Source organism: Stegastes partitus, unplaced genomic scaffold (genome assembly GCF_000690725.1).
Source record: "Stegastes partitus isolate 25-593 unplaced genomic scaffold, Stegastes_partitus-1.0.2 Scaffold509, whole genome shotgun sequence".
In the NCBI taxonomy this organism is placed as follows: domain Eukaryota; kingdom Metazoa; phylum Chordata; class Actinopteri; family Pomacentridae; genus Stegastes; species Stegastes partitus.
Window position 1 is genome coordinate 346,250 of NW_007578240.1, and position 16,103 is coordinate 362,352.

Consider the following 16,103-nt stretch of genomic DNA (forward strand, 5'->3'; position numbering starts at 1 on the left):
TGTTGTGGCCATTTTATGTAATGCAGTTTTTCAAGGAAATGTTTGTTTCATCTGCAGTTTAGACACAGTTCATTTTGCACAAAGGTTAAATGCTGAATGATATTGTGGACAGCACCGAGCAGATGGTATGAACTGAAAGCAGCAGGTGACGGGTTACAGAAGCCACCGGGACACTGACCTTTACTGAACAATCATTACTTATATTCCAGGCAAAACAATTCTACCACAAACAGTAGCGGCAGCATTGAGTTTGTGCAGAGGTTAGCAATCATATCCAACAGAATCCAGTAATCTCTATTTTTTAATCTTAAGTGGTTTGGTTGAACAGGACACGGGGTTCTCGTGTACAGCGATAATATCAACAGACCTCTTCCCTCACTGGACCTTGAAGCTCGCACGTCTCAGAGAGAATTCCTTTTCCTGGTCCTTGAGTTGAAACATTGCATTTATTACTGAACAGAGCTGGAGAGTTAAAGGGACACATCAAGGCTGTGAGATAGCTGTAGGTTGCTCCTGATGAATTCGACTTGTCGTTGCTGTTCCACCAATATTTGCATACAGTGATACCGCAAATTAATCTGACGTGCACCTGGAAAAAATATTGATATTCAGTATCTGCAGCAGGTTCATGCGTGGCATTACAATCCTGGTCATTCATGTTTTAGATATTTAAGATAAAATATGACAAAATTTTATTGATCTCTCACCGGGAATATTTACAAAAGGTGTCACCCGCAATGCTTTATGAATAGTTTCATATTTGTTGTCCAAGAGCAGAGACACCTTTCTTGCCTCATATATGCCAGGCTGAGGGTGCAAGATATAAATAAAAATAAAATAAATAATGCAATTGATGATATTTCATTTTCCCAGTCATATGTGAAGCATCTTAGTTGCCCAGGCTTGTTCCCATGATGCTGATACCAATAGCAATACTTACTATGTACAAAAGCTTACAGGTTATATATGTAATTATATTGTTTATTTTGCTTCTTTTTTTACATTTTATTTTGTATTTTTCTTGTTATTATGTTATATTATTTAATTTTTTAATGTCTTTATATGAAATACTCAGTGAGCTTTTGAATTGCCGTGAGGCGATAAATAAAGTTATTTGAATTGAATTGAATTGAACTGAATTGAATTGAATTGGATTGTAAGTATTTTATTTTTTAAAGTTCTGACCAGATCGCTGCTGTGACGGTCCTGGAAGCCTGTGCCTGTGCTCTCCAGAGAGTGATGTGTCACACAGTTTGACTCCTCTGTCTTTCATCTGGCGACAGCAGCCCTTATTCTGCTCTCTGAGACATCTGCTGTGAGCTGGAGCACCACTCCAACCACAGCCTGCAGCAGGTGGAGAACTGGTGCATGTGCTGCTACGTGAAGGTCACAGAGGCTGCAGAGCACAACAAGGACAACAATAGCATCTGCTTATGACGATCGCCGAGTACGGTTGATAGAAGACAGTGGAGTTTTAGTCTGTCTGCAGGGAGAGGCAGCTCAGTGACATGAAACTGCCACAACAGCGATGCTGCTGGAAGGGAAACGTGAGATAGGATGGACATGAATGTTTGATTTACAGGGTAGGAACAGCCTGACCTCTGACTGGCCAGTTCTGACAGTCCTAACCTAACACTAACCAATATCCCTCCTCACATCATCATTAACCAGCCAATCAGGGAGCACTTTCTTTATATTCATATCAATGATGTCCCCCAGCCGCTCTGCAAAAAAACAAACAAAACAGATTTTTATTGTGGCTAGCTCATTAGCAGTAACTGAACTTTTAAAATCATATATTTCACCTTAAATGTGTTCAGAAAACAGAAATAGGCGTCTCTTTTGATAATCATCTCCGAGCTATACAGGAAAAACTGATTGAGCTACGCCGCCTCCTGCTGAATGTTATTCAGTTATGCGTGCAGCCTCTCAGACTACACAAGCTACTGTAGAGGAGGAATCAACATGTTACACAATATGACTTACTTACATAATTACATAAATAAAAGCAATAATAAATGTATAATGAGTCAATAATCTGTTAGCTGTCAGTCAAAACAAATGAGACCGGGTCAGTGAACATCACAGGCAAACATGTGGCAAGGTTGGTTTCTTATGGAGTAAATTATTTTAAATGGACACACAAGTGTTACTAAAATACACTGTATTGGCAGGAAAATAGACATTTCAGCATCACAGGGTTTTTGTTTTTTTAATAGAATAATTACAGATGTGCGGCTCAAAACTTGCAGGCCTGATTTTCATGTGCTTGCGGCATTTATTCGTCACATTATTTACTTGATAACCATATTTATGTATTGTCATTTTAGATTGAACTTCAGAGTTTGAACAAAGTCCTGTTGTTTGAACGTCAGAACAGAAACTGAAGTCAAACACGAATCACGTTCCCGCAGTCAGTTGTGCACGTCGCCATAGCTACACTCTCTCTGTACCTGGATGTTTCCTGCCGCCGCCAACGGACTCAGTGACAGAAGTGTGTCTTACACTTTTCTTCTGCTCGTCAGTCTGGCATTTATAGAGCCGTAGCTACCGCGTAAAGTGGCAGGTGGAAGGAGAAGCGGTTCCCATCAACACTGTAGTATTTATTCAGACTGGATAGTGGTGATGGTGTATTTACATTCTACTGTTTCTCAGGATAAAATACACATTATTTTAGATATCAATCTTTTTATATTAGAATCGATCCTAGAATAGAAGTATCGATATTTCGCTATCGATCTGCACATCCCACTACAGACAGCTGCAGCAACAACCAAGAGGTGAGGCAGTGTGACAGATGTTCAAGCTGTGTTTGTCAGCTCTATTGTATGAGGCACTTTCAGCTTAGAAACTGTATGCATATCAATATAGTAGATAATGTAATACAAATTATTTTAGACTTCATGTCAGTTCACTGATCCTCTAAAATTCCCTGTACAAATGCAGATGACCTGACCTCTGTGCACTCGCTGACCGCTACATCCCTGTTTCCACAGGGCTGCTGTGTTGATTATTGTAGCTACACTTCCTCAAAAATATCAGTTACACCCCTGAAGGCTGCCGTAACCATGACACTGTGTGAACTGTGACTGTTCTGCTTTGTTCACTTACCTTCTAGGTTAGGTTCATTTGGCATTCATGACTGAATAAAGAATGCATGCAAAATGCTGATGATGCTACACAAATGAGCTCTCACTTGTCTGGCATTCAAGTCATTTCCAAAGCAAATGATTTTCTCGTAACCACTGTTACACTCTTATATCTATTATATCTAATGTAGGGAAATCTAAACAAGATCCCCGCGGATGATTTTGTCTGATCTCGTTTCATCACTTGGTTGACCACCAAGCTTCAGTGTGTCTCTTTAAACAGGCTGGAGGGGGAAGTATTGGATGATGTCACTGCTACCTGTCTGACCGGCTGAGTGATTAATCACCAGGGGGCTTGGAGTGGGAGGAGAGGGCGAGGGGGGATCGGATTGGAATGAGAGAGGGAGGGGCGCGGGGCTGATCAATCTTGATGATTGACAGGCTCGATCTGAGGATCAGCTTCCCTGGGGGATGCTGCATCGCCACAGTCAGACGCAAGGCATGAGCATGCAAGCAGACAGTTACACACACACAGCTGGACACGCTATAGCTGCATGACCTGTACAATTACAAACATTAAAAAAAAAAAATTGCACATGAACAGACAAATGCACGGAACTAGCCATCATGGCACAACCCACCTGTGAGGGCCGGTTCTCTCCCCCATCCATCCACTCTTAAAGAATGTGTCAAGACGGATGAAATACACCCAGGAACAGATTGGATAATAACAGCCTGAGTACAGATGGATTTACTGCTATGAGTAGGACACACGCACGTAGACAGTCTGTGATCGTCACCATCTATTCATGTCAGCAACACATTCTCATCATGGTTGCTGCATCTTGCGAGGAAGGGGAGTGGAGGGGAGAGAGACGGCACCAGGGGGCAAAGATACACATTGCAGTGTGCAGCAGAGGACAAAAAAAAAATCCTGCATCACACTTTTTCTTGGGAAGTCTTTTAATATACTTCCCTTCCTCCCTCGTTCTGTCCATCCCCTCCTGCTCTGTTACAGTATCATCTGCTGATCAGTGGCTTTTTTTTTTTTTTGCTGTTTCAGAGAGAGAGACATCTGCCACTAGCCAGGACTGACACATGGAAGCCCACCCAGAGCCCCAGAGGCAAGAGGCCGCCACCTGAGAGGCCGCAAGCCCACCATCAGAGCCTCTCCCTGGGGTCTGATGAGTTCTCTCCCACAGACAGCATCTCTTTACTCAAACCCAGTACCTCTATCATATTTAACCCCCCCACACACTTTTGGTGTCTCCTCTTTCTACACTCTCTTTTGACCCCCTGCTGCTCCTCTTTCTGGGCTCTTCGCTCCCTCCTTTCTTTTGTTTTTCATAGACTTACAACAGGCCAAGATTAAAGAAACATTTGCATTTTTCTATCTTCATCCCACCCCCAGCTTTACCTCTCGTCCCCTCCCCCATAGATAGTAGCATTACAATAGCGCTACTGTGTATTATTCAGTAAATCCCTCCCTCCCCACTTAAGATGAAACAAGATGCTCCCCCATTGATTACATCTGGCCAGTTTTCTTCTCTGCGTGTCTCTGTTAAGGGTGTAAAAATCCACACTTTAGTAGATGCAGCTAGGAGTCATGCTTTGGTGCTGCCAGTTATTTGTAAAGTAAAAATGGTTTTCATGTTATCTCTGACTAGGAGATCTGAAATCCTTTGTTTCTGTCCTATGAACAGGGATTGGAAAAAATCATTTACCCCCTATTAGTGTATAAAAGTATACACACGATCGTGTTTATAATATATAAGTGGGTTATTTTATCTTTTAAGCAGCACTATAATATATCTGATTCAATCTATTAAGATGGATCACAGCTGTGTAATCTGACCGAGTATAAAGTTTTAGAAGATTTCAATATTCCAGCCCCATCAGTCCCATGAAACACGCAGTTCTTACCTGTGAAAATGTTCTAAAAGCCCAGATTACATTTTATTTCCAGCAGAAAAAAGCGTACAGAAAAAAAATCTGTTGAATCTTTTTCTTACTTTGGTCGAGAACAAAATAGAGCATTGAGGAGTAGAGCAGAATCAAAACCCCGAAATGAACGCTGAAGTTGCTTCGAAAGATTTGTTAAAGATCTAAAATGAAGTAGGTTAAGTTTTAAACGTGGCTGTATGATGGGGTCGAGTATTTCCACACTGAGTGTAAATTTCAACAGTACAGATTCAGACTGAGACAGAGTTTCATCTGTAACCTAAAAAAAAACTTTCTGTATCGTTATTCCTCTTCTTAATCGCGTTACAGCTCTAATGTGTATGGCTGAATTACTCCAATATTTAGAGTAGTTTTTCTGGGTTTGAGCAGAGTCACAGAGGAGCTGGAGGGTGAAGAGAGAAGCTGGGACTTAACAGAGCCTCACAGTCGAGAGAAAACGACAGAGTAGAGCTACGTCTCAGCCATTTGAAGACAGGAAGGAATTACTTTCATGGAAACGACTTTAAATATGTAACTGTGATCCAAAGGGATTCGTTTTTAGGGGTTCAATTAATGTTTGGAGAGGAACTGTGTGGCAACATGTTTGCTGTTTCAACTTGTTTCATCTAAATTTGACTTGCCAAGAAATCAGTTAGTGCAGGTTTAGTTTTGAGATATTAAAAAAAAGCATTTAGCTAGTTTCTGCCACTGATGATGCAAACTGCACAAGCTGAGCGAGTGGAAAGACGCAGTGCATCAAATCCAGACAGTTCAGAAATCAAAATGAATGGGTTGTATCAAACAGGTGGTAAATGCATTATGTGTGAATTCAGCAAGTGTGTAGAGATTTTTAGACAAATATGTGTTTATGTGTGTGTGTGTGTGTGGCCATATGTCTTTGCACTTATAACACATGAGAGCTTTGTGAGTAAATTTGTTCAAGAGAAAGGGAGAGAGGGAGATTCCCAGAATGACTTGAATTCCTTTAGTCACTGACCCTCTGCCTGTGATGTCAGGAGGCCATATGCTGCGCACACAATAAGAAAAAAGACACAATCACATTCACGCAAACACACAGCGGCTGCCTGCCTCCACTTCAGGAGGAGCTGTAGGAGGTATTGTTAACATTAACCATTGTGTCTTCCTCAGCAGGAATGGGGAGAGACAATTGCTGGGTGTTTCTTTTGGAGGGAGGAGTTAAGGAGTTTGTCAGGGGTGAAAGGCAAGCAGCTACTCTTTGTAGCGAGGCGAGGACCCAAGCTAACAGCCCCCAATGAATATAAACAGCAGATTGTGTGTTGGTGCCGAACGCTCAGTGTGTCATTTGGAAGACAGCTTCTGTCAAATGCTGGACAATAAAAGAGAAACTCTCACAATCCCTCGGGGTCATCACTGAAAGCTTGGTGGGTTTTATCAGGAGTAATGCTGCCACATTTTTTTGGCACATATATACAACTATTTCAACATCGCACTGTTCTCTCCGTCTGCACGTCTTCTCCGTCTAACTTGCGGAGCATCATCCGACTCGCATCACTGTTATTTAGTCTGGGAGGAAGAGGAGATAAGTGTTCTCCTCTCACTGATCACCTGCCATTACACAAAAAGAAAATTGGATTTTCCTCTGGTTCCTCTGTGCAAGAGATTGGATTTTTGATTCGAGGTGCTCCGTCGTCCTCCGCTGTCTGAAAACCTCAATGCCATCTTTGCTGCAGTAATGCTTCACTTGCATACTTGAAACGTGTCGGCACAAGAGTCATCACTTCCAGGGAACACGATCATACTTAATAACAGAGAGTGAGAGCGCGGTATCCACTTTGCCTTCTTCTCTGGATTGTTTCATGTTTGAGAAAAGTACACCAGATAGGTTAGTCATCAGTTTTAAACCATCTCTGTGGCACCAGCGGAGACACATTATGACAACCGCAGCAGGAACATCCAGGAGTTTTTATGGAGTTTACCAACAGGTGCCTCGCTTCTTTTGCACAAAGAGGACAACTTTATCTGTTGTGTGTCTCATGCTCTGCTAGAAGCTTTCACACTGAGAAAATAACCCAGATGATGATAATGTCTGCAGAGTTAAACCTGAGTCATTTAATCATATACTTAAAGCTAGAGTAGGCAGTATTTTTTTTGGGCAACAGTCAGCAAAAAAAAAAATCCCCTACATACCTCTCAGCGTATTGTAATTTAAGTGGTCTGAGAGGAAACTAGACTTTTGCACTTCTGTGTTTTAAGGCTTTACAAAATGTCAAAGCAGGTGAGGCAGTTTACAATGACAACAAAGAATATGATGACAATGAGTGAGGTCAGTGTTCTACTTTACATGTCTGCAAGTACACAATACGAGGTGTGTCAGAAAGGTTTCAGGACTGGTGTCGCAAAAGATATATTTAAAATCCAAACTACAAACTACGAGTTTTCCCCTTCAAAGTAATCCCCCCTGGAATCTAACACACTTTCCTGCCATGCACTCCTGGAAGGATTCTTCAGGGATCCTCTGCAGGTCCATCATCCACGTCTTCTAAACAGGTCTCCTTGTTGACCCCCTTGAGCTTGGGGAAGAGGAAAAAATCCCACGGAGCCAGATCAGGTGAGTAGGGAGCTTGCTCCAGCACGGCGATGTTCTTCTCAGCCAGGAACTGTGGGATGCTCAGGATATTGTGAGCAGGAGCGTTGTCATGGTGAAGCAGCCACGACTTGTCCTGCCACAACTCTCACCTCTTCTCGTGCACTGAACAAAGCAAACGCCGCAGGATCTCTTTGTAGACGTTCTGGTTGATCGTCTGAAGGGGAAAACTTGTAGTTTGGGTTTTGAATATATCTTTTGTGACACCAATCCTAGAACTTTTCTGACAGACCTCGTAGTCCACTGGGGTGAGCATGACATAAATTTCTTTGTCTCCCCAAGTCTGCGAAAGTCCATACAAACCACTCCACAGCCCAATACTTGTGGCAGGGGCAACTTTGCTTCAAAAGCAGTCGAGCATATGTTCTGCGGTCATGCACAGAATATATAGATACAACTCTTGCAAGTGAGCTCCTGTTGACGAATAAAGTACTAGAATAGAATAGAATAGAATTATTTTTATTGATCCCCCATTGGGGGAAATTCACATGCCACAGCAGCATCCAAAAACTATAGAAACAAAGTACAAGGAAATAACAATAATTAAGTTAAAAAAAAAAATCAGTATATACACAAAATGACAAAAATGTACTATTGAATGACAAAAAATATTTACACTGAAAAAGAAAACAGATTGTGCAAATTTGCTGTGCAAAAGTGAATTACGACCAGGCGTTAATTTTGTCCGCTTGGTTAACATCAGCCAGTGACGCTGATGTTGTTCAGTCTTATTGGGAGGAATGAACTGCAGCTGCACATCCGTGGCTGTCCACAGCTGTCTGTGTGTGCGTCTGCACTGTAGAATAATCAATGCATTCAGGAGAGCAGCATCTGAACAGAAGAAGCCACAAAATGATTATTGACGTTCTGCCTACTGTAGCTTTAAACGTTTGGCAAATTTGTTAAGAAACAGATACTGTACACATCCAGCTACCACAAGGTTGAGTCAGCATCCATTTAGAGTCATGTGTCTCGCTTCCTGGTGAACATAAGCACGATGTTGTCCAACGTGAGCTCAGTTTTGACCTCTACCAAGCAGAAAAAATACCAAAAACGGCAGTTCCTCTAGCGGCCACTCAAGGCTGGCTCCAAAAGTAAGTAAATCCCCAATGACGTCAATATTAAAATGCCCGAGGGGGTTAAAACGGTCTGTACAGCTCAGGGGGAATTGCTGAGTAAAGCCTTTCACACACAAGCAGTCATGTGATCAGTTGATAATTTAAAAATATTGATTAGTGCAGCTTTAAACAGACAAGTCATGCTACTTGGTGACTGCTTACCGTACAATCACTCTGCAAACATGTTTCCAACAGGGGGCTGCTGACTAAATGGTCTTAAGTAGTAGTGAGATTAATGTACCACTACACTGAAATAAATTAGGCGCTGTCCTATGAGACAAAGCTAACTACTGAGGAGATCAGTGTGGACAGTGTTGTTTTGCTTTGAATCATCCTTGTGCGGGAAATTACACCCACAGGGCCAATAGGAACTACCCTAGCCCTCCAAATGGCAATTAATCTTAATTAGGGATAATTATGAGGCCAGGTGGTTTCTCCTGGTTCCTTTCATCTCTGCTCGTCTTGCTCGGTTGTGTTTGTAGTTGGACCATTTGTGATTAAAAAAAAAGAAAACAGATATAGGTTTTTTAGTCTTTATCTCACTGTAAAACACTGTGTATCGTTGTTAAGGCTACACAAATAAAGTTTGCCGTTATTGTTTTAGCAGCATTGTTAGCTCCTCTGAGTAAGAAATGGCGTCTGTCAAAGCTGTGCCAACACAGTGATTTAAAATGACAATGCACAGAGCTCTCCTTCCTGCACTCAACTTGGTCCATTCTCAACACAGATGCCTCCGTCTATCAGTCTTTACTGTTGACAAGCCAGAGTCACACTCTGTGTTCTGATCTCTCTGCAGGGCCCTTTGTGTGTGTGTGTGTGTGTGTGTGTGTGCATGCAGGCACCCATCTGTGTCTGGGCGTCCATCTGTAGATTACCACACATCCCTGCCTCTCCTGCCTCTAGGCTAGAAGACCAGCTCAGGTCCGGCATTCAGCAGTCTGGAACATTTAACACCCTCATCTTTCATATAAAGCTGCAGGAGGTTTTTACTTTTTTTTTTTGTTAAAAAGCTCCAATATTTATTACCTGAGATCCAAAGATTAAGACTGAGATGCCACAGATTTGCCCTTTTTGGCTTGAGTGTTACTATATCGCTGTTTTTTTTCATTTTTAATTATGTACACATGCTAGAAATTCTGTATCGTGCCTCACCAACAAAGGCCAAGTCTGTTTACCATCTGCATCCTCCAGCTGCTTTGGCGAATCACACTAGTTTTGACTAATAAGTTTAGTTACTTAGCTCTCCGTGGAACCCTGAACGCTTCCCACCTTCTTGAGGAGCCAAAAATACATTTCCATCCCGTGAAGCTCTGCAAAAGGTTGTAAACGCTGATGTATTGTTGCCGTATACAGGTGATGTGAAGTATGTATCAGCAGTTGCCTAGTTACACATCCAGCTGATATGGAGCAAAGTTTGGTGTGGCGCTTATGGCAACATGGCAAATGTAAGCCCCCACGTCCACTCCTCTGGATATGACTGAACACCAACTCCGAGGGAAAGTATCTGGCTTTTTAGCTGCTAAATGCTCACCAGCTGGTTCTGGGGAGGTATGTGCACAACAGGTTTATTAGAGCTTATTTTTTTTCTTTCTGCTAAATAATAAAAGATGCTTGCTTCGGCCATAAAAGTACAAATATCAGTGACACAAACCAAAACTATGAGAGAAAATTGTGCAAAAAAAAAAAAATGCTGCATGGAGCTGCAGAGCGTTGGCAGTAACTCTCTGTTGGTTTGTTTCAAGGAGTCTCCTTCCACATTTCATGTCAGCATTTGCCCCGTTCTATAGATCACTTGTCACTGCACAGGAAGAGGGATGCGAATGGATTTTATTCCAAACACATGCAGGTCAGTGGAGATGCAGAGTTCACAAATGCAAACATGAGCAACAGGGAGAAGGTGGCGGCGTGGTGCTGTTGTGTCCCCTCATAACTAGAATAAGCTTCAGCATTCAAATCTGCAGCTTTTGTCTGTGAAGGTTTTGCTCAGGTGGCTTCCTTCAGCAGTCCAAATGCATGCATGGTAGGACCGGTGATGATTCCAAACTGGCAGCAGCTGTGTGAGCATGCACGGCAACTTGTCCAGAGTGTCCAAGCCTCTCGCCCAATCCCAGGTGGGATAGAATCCAGCCTCCCTCCAAAGCCACACAGGTGAGTCCATTTCCAATCTACAGACTTTGGAGCACGTTCCTGTCAAGTCTGTGACGGCTTTGGGTGTCACACTGTCCAGCGTCAAGTGCATGAGGACTGGGATGTAAACATGGAGGTATGTACCCAAACCAAGAAAGTATGGTGAAAGGAGGAAGTCTGCTATGAAGCGTCTGCACAGGTTTCCGATCCTGTCACAATCGTGTGTCCAACTTTGTACCATTTTGAGTCCTCACAAACTTATAATGAAAAAGTGTGTAAGAGGGGGTTGGAGACGAAAATTGGGCCTATAGTTGATGGATTGATGGACAGAATGAATGTGATGCTGCTGAACGATGTACATTTTAATGCTGACAAAAAGTTTCAAGGACATCCTTGGATTTGAATAACTTGTAAAAACCTGTAAGATTCAAAGCACCTTACCAACGCACAGGGGAATTTGAGAAAAAAAAAAACAATAGACATTAATTATTGAATTTTATAGTGTTCATGATATGTTGTTTTTTTTTTTTGTCCAAGCTGTTGTTGTGACATCTGCTCTACATCAAGTGCCACGATGTCGCTGTGTAGCTGCATACGCTGTTCCTATCGGCTTTGTCAAGGCCACAGCTTCACCGCATTCAAAAGTCAAGTGAGATCTACATTCTTGTCAAAAGGCATTCAGGGCTGCCGGGAACACACATACGCATACTTTCTTTGTCTGCAAATTCTTGGATGAATGAACCTCACTGCAACGTACGTACAGAAATATTTCATTTTCTGTGTTGCTGCCTTGACACATTTGCCCTCCTGTGATTAGCGCTACCCTTATTTTGTACATCACGTACCAAACACAGAGCCACAGAATCTGACTTATGGTGAAGCGGAATGTCAGACAAAAAAGAAAAACGTGCAGACAAAACAGAACAGCCGTCTCTCTGCATTTTCAGCTTCAAGGCCGGTGCGCAGTCAGAGTGGTAGTTCTCACCACTAGATGTCTCACTGCTGAACAGTGTGAAGTGCTGCAGAGAGAACAAGGCGGGATTCATGCAACGAACCAAAAACTGTCCAGAGACAGAGAGATGCTGTATTTAGTTTGGTGCATTTTACCATAAGCTCACTTTACTCATCTTCTAATTCATTTCTACAACTTAAAGCTGCTCTACGCAATATTTTTACATTAACAGTGGACTGAAAATCTACCTGTCAGTGGTTGTGCAATGGGCCCACAGGTGATCACTATAGACTCAGCTGTTGCCAACAGCTTAATAAAGCTTCTAAACTCACCAGACAGACATTATGGATTGTTCTTATAACTTTTATGTCTCTTTCATTGAGCATAAGACAGCTGTTTCTCTCCAAAAGTTTAAAAAACAAACAAAAAAAGCATTGTGTGCTGTATGGAAGCTGCAGACAGACAAAGTTAACAACTATTAGAGCTAAAAGATTTGCACGAAATATCCAATTGCAACTTTTCAGACAGATCTTATGATTGCTGTTGGATTTGTGAGGTAATGTTTTTGAATTTTGAACTGGCTCGGTGGTTATTCAGTAATGAGACTGGACCACATGGTGTACACTGATCAATGGGCAGCATAAATAACCTCTGAATGTTTAAATCTGCTCCAATAAGATGAAACAAAATCACAGCATTAGCCACACCTCGTATAGGAAAGATGAGCTACGTTTGCTGGGAGAAACCCGCAGAGTGGAAAGACTGCTGTGTGTTTGCTTTATAACAGAAACATGGCTCCATGAAAACATCCCAGACAGATTGGAGGGATCGACATTATTGCGGGCGGACAGACAGACAGCTAGCTCTGGGCAGCATCTGCGGCTTCACCATCGTCACACCAGCATGTGTGTCTTTGTGTCCCTGAAGACCTACCAGGACCTGAAGAGATTCACCATGTTCAACGGATGGCGGCGTGCATGGACGCAGCAGCCCCTTCAGGAGACAGCGGGAGTGATACGTTTAGTGTCTTGTCTATTTAGACATTCATTCAACTTAAATGATCCTAAAGAAACGCTCTCTCATCTTGCCTGTACTACTGTGTATGTACAGCAAAATGACAATAAACCTGATTATATTATATTATATTTGGAATTGCAGCCATTGCAATTTATTAATTTGCATTGTTTCAAATTGCAATTTTGAGCATCTAGCAGCTAAAGGGGGCAGGTATTTCCCTCAGGGGCTGATTGGAGACCAAAAATACACAACAAATACTAGAGTTTCCTTTATCAGGTGAACAGAAAAACAACTCCTGATCAATGTTGCTCAATATCTGCAGAGTGTATTTTAAAGATTGCTTCATGGTGTTGTTGTGTTCTGTGTAATGCGTGCGCAGGAAACATTTAGTAGTTTAAGTTTTTGCACATTTGTTTTTGTATTTGTGATGTTTTTTTGTTTTTTTTTTAAATCTTGTGCCCCTGATTGCATGCCAAGTTTCCCATCTGGGATAATAAAAAAAAAAAAAAAAAACTGAACCAAACTGAATTTAAGGATGAGACTCCAGCTGCTGGTTCGTACAAGTAAACACAAACCTTTCTATTCCACCTCGAGTGCACGAGCTTGTCTGTTCACGTCGTGTTATGACCATCACCAGTTGCAGCCCACATGTTCCAGCTTTTATCTTTATTATTGCATCATTAATAATTCCTGCAGTTCCAAGAAGCCTGAAGTCATAATGATGTATAGGAAACACTTTCATGTAATATTAAGTTGTAATAATGAGACGAAGAGGGCAAAAACGCAGCGATAGCCACCGGAGCAGAATGACCGACATTCGAAACAATCAGCTCGGTTGATGATGACACAAAGAGACGCTGGCGCACGCTTCCATCATTTCCCAGACAACAGTTATGTAACGTAAACGTGAAAAAAACAGGAGGTGATTTATCAGGAGAGGACGACTACTATTTGCTTCTATTTGTTTACTCCGCTTTGTATGCATATATGTGGGATTGTGTGTGTTGACTGAGTGTGAGTGAGAGTTTGCATATGTACGTCTGTCAGTGTGTGTGTGTGTGTGTGTGTGTGTGTCACCGTGAGCAACGCTTCAAGAATGCTCAGAAACACTGCCCTGCCAAATATCAGTTATGTAATTGCATCATTTTCTTCAAGTCTGTTCCTGTGAACTGCTATCTCCTCACCTCCCTAAATCTCCATTTTCTCTCCCCCCCCACACCCGTCTGCCTCACCCTCTTCCCCCTCTTCTTACTCCCTTGATGGATAATACTCTTCCACCCATCCCTTGTGTCAACATCCCTCCCGCCTTCCTCTAAATTCATTATTTTGCACAGCATCTTCCTCCTGCATTCCCCCCCTCTCCTCCTCTTCTTCTTCTTCTTCTCCTTCTCCTGCAGACACTTGTTATTCCCTCGCTTTCTGACACACACATATATACCCCTCTTCCTTTCACACTCACTCCCTCTCTCTATACCCCTCTCTCTCTCTCTTTCTGTGTGTCTCTCCAGGGTACAGTCTGTGCTGACAGCCTGTTCCTCCAGAATTGATTTCTACCAAGAATGCAATAAAAGTCACTGAAGAAAAGGAGAGGAGCAGCTGAGTAACAACTGCTTGTCAATCAGTGCTGATGGGTGTGTGTGTGTAATTTGGGATGGGCTGCTTTATGTGCTCATGCAGACACGCATACTATAGAGGCAGAACGTTGATTTACCTGTCTGCATCGCGTCGACAGCGCGTTTGTTACATGTGAAAGCCCGTTTGGTATTCCGTCGTATCCTCATAAGGCTGCATGGATTTCCTGCCACCTTGATGCTTTTTGCTGTAACTGCTAATCATTAGCTGCAGCGCCATTAGATTAAAATCAATTTCTCATTTGACTACACACAGCTGTTGTTTTTACACAGACCCGGCTATATAGGGGGCAGTTATGGAAACATGATGGACGCCCTGGAGACACATAAACAGATTATGAAGTCAAAGGTGTGCTGCTTGCAGTTTTCTGTCAAAGGGCGCAAACGCTGAAGGTTTACTGAACGTTTTGCTTCGATTTCCTAATTAAATTGACAACATTCTCCTGTTCGGGCTGCGGTTAGCAAGAAGGATCCCCGGTTAGGACTCCCGGGATCTCTCTGCGTGGAGTTTGCATGTTCTCCCCGTGCAGCGTGGGTTCTCTCCAGGTTCTCCGGCTTCCTCCCACACAGTCCAAAGACATGTTGAGGTTAGTTGGTGATTCTAAATTGTCCGTAGGTGTGAATGTGAGTGTGCTTGGTTGTCTGTCTCTAAGTGTAGCCCTGTGATAGACTGGTGACCTGTCCAGGGTGTCCCCTGCCTTCACCCTGAGTCAACTGGGATAGACTCCAGCTCCCCGTGATCCTAGTGAGGATGAAGCGGTGTATAGATAATGGATGGATGGACGTTCTACTGTCCATTACTGAAAAGATCCAATGCACACAACTCAAGGCTCCAGAATACTTTGAAGCTCTACAAAAAAAAGGACATGTTCAAGTAAAATAAAAGCGAAAGGTTGAAATAAAACATCTTTAAATATTATAAAGTTTGGGATTAATCCACAAAAATATCTTTGTATTGCTTGCTAGGGCTTTTACTGCTTTGTTCCTTTTCTTGCATTCATATTTTGTGTTTTATGTTCTTGTATCTTATGTCTGCTTGTTCTAACTTTATTCTAATTTCACCTTAAACTTGCCTTACTTAGTTCGACCTTGCTGTTTATCTTACTATTGTTCTATTGATACTGCTTTTGCTTTGTCTGTCAATACACTTTGTAAACCCTTATCTTTAAAAGTGCTATAAATAAAATAAGGCAACATTCATTTATATTGTTATTAAAAACATGATCAGTAGTACTAAGTATTAATTAAAATTTTTCTGAATTGTTATTGATTGAGATCGGGGACATCCCCTCCCACATCAAACCAGTGAGAAAAGCCATGTTTTACTGAAAGAGCCTTTTTTGGGTTTTTTTGTTTTTAAAAGAGATTTTTTGGCCTTATTAGAAAGGACAGAGAGAGAGACAGGAAAGTGGGGGGAGAAGAATGGGGGAAGGACCTGCAGCAAAGGGTCATGAGTGAGACTCGAACCCATGACTGCTGCGTTGGGGACTACAGCCCCTATACATGGGACACCAGCTCAACCAGCTATAGCAACAAGAAGTTTAACCAAGGACTGGGAACCTTTGGAAGAATTTAATGCATTTCCACCACAGGAAAATTAAG

At 42.2% G+C, this 16,103-nt stretch overlaps 1 long non-coding RNA gene across 1 annotated transcript in view; it reads left to right on the top strand.

The window, feature by feature from the left end:
• Nucleotides 1–15,061, top strand: part of LOC103361520 (uncharacterized) — an 18,560-nt gene extending 3,499 nt beyond the window's left edge. Inside the window, exons 2-3 of the long non-coding RNA XR_520410.1 lie at nt 5,449–5,452; nt 14,971–15,061. This is a non-coding gene — a long non-coding RNA (uncharacterized LOC103361520). The remainder of the gene's footprint in view (nt 1–5,448; nt 5,453–14,970) is intronic.
• Nucleotides 15,062–16,103: the final 1,042 nt, after the last annotated feature.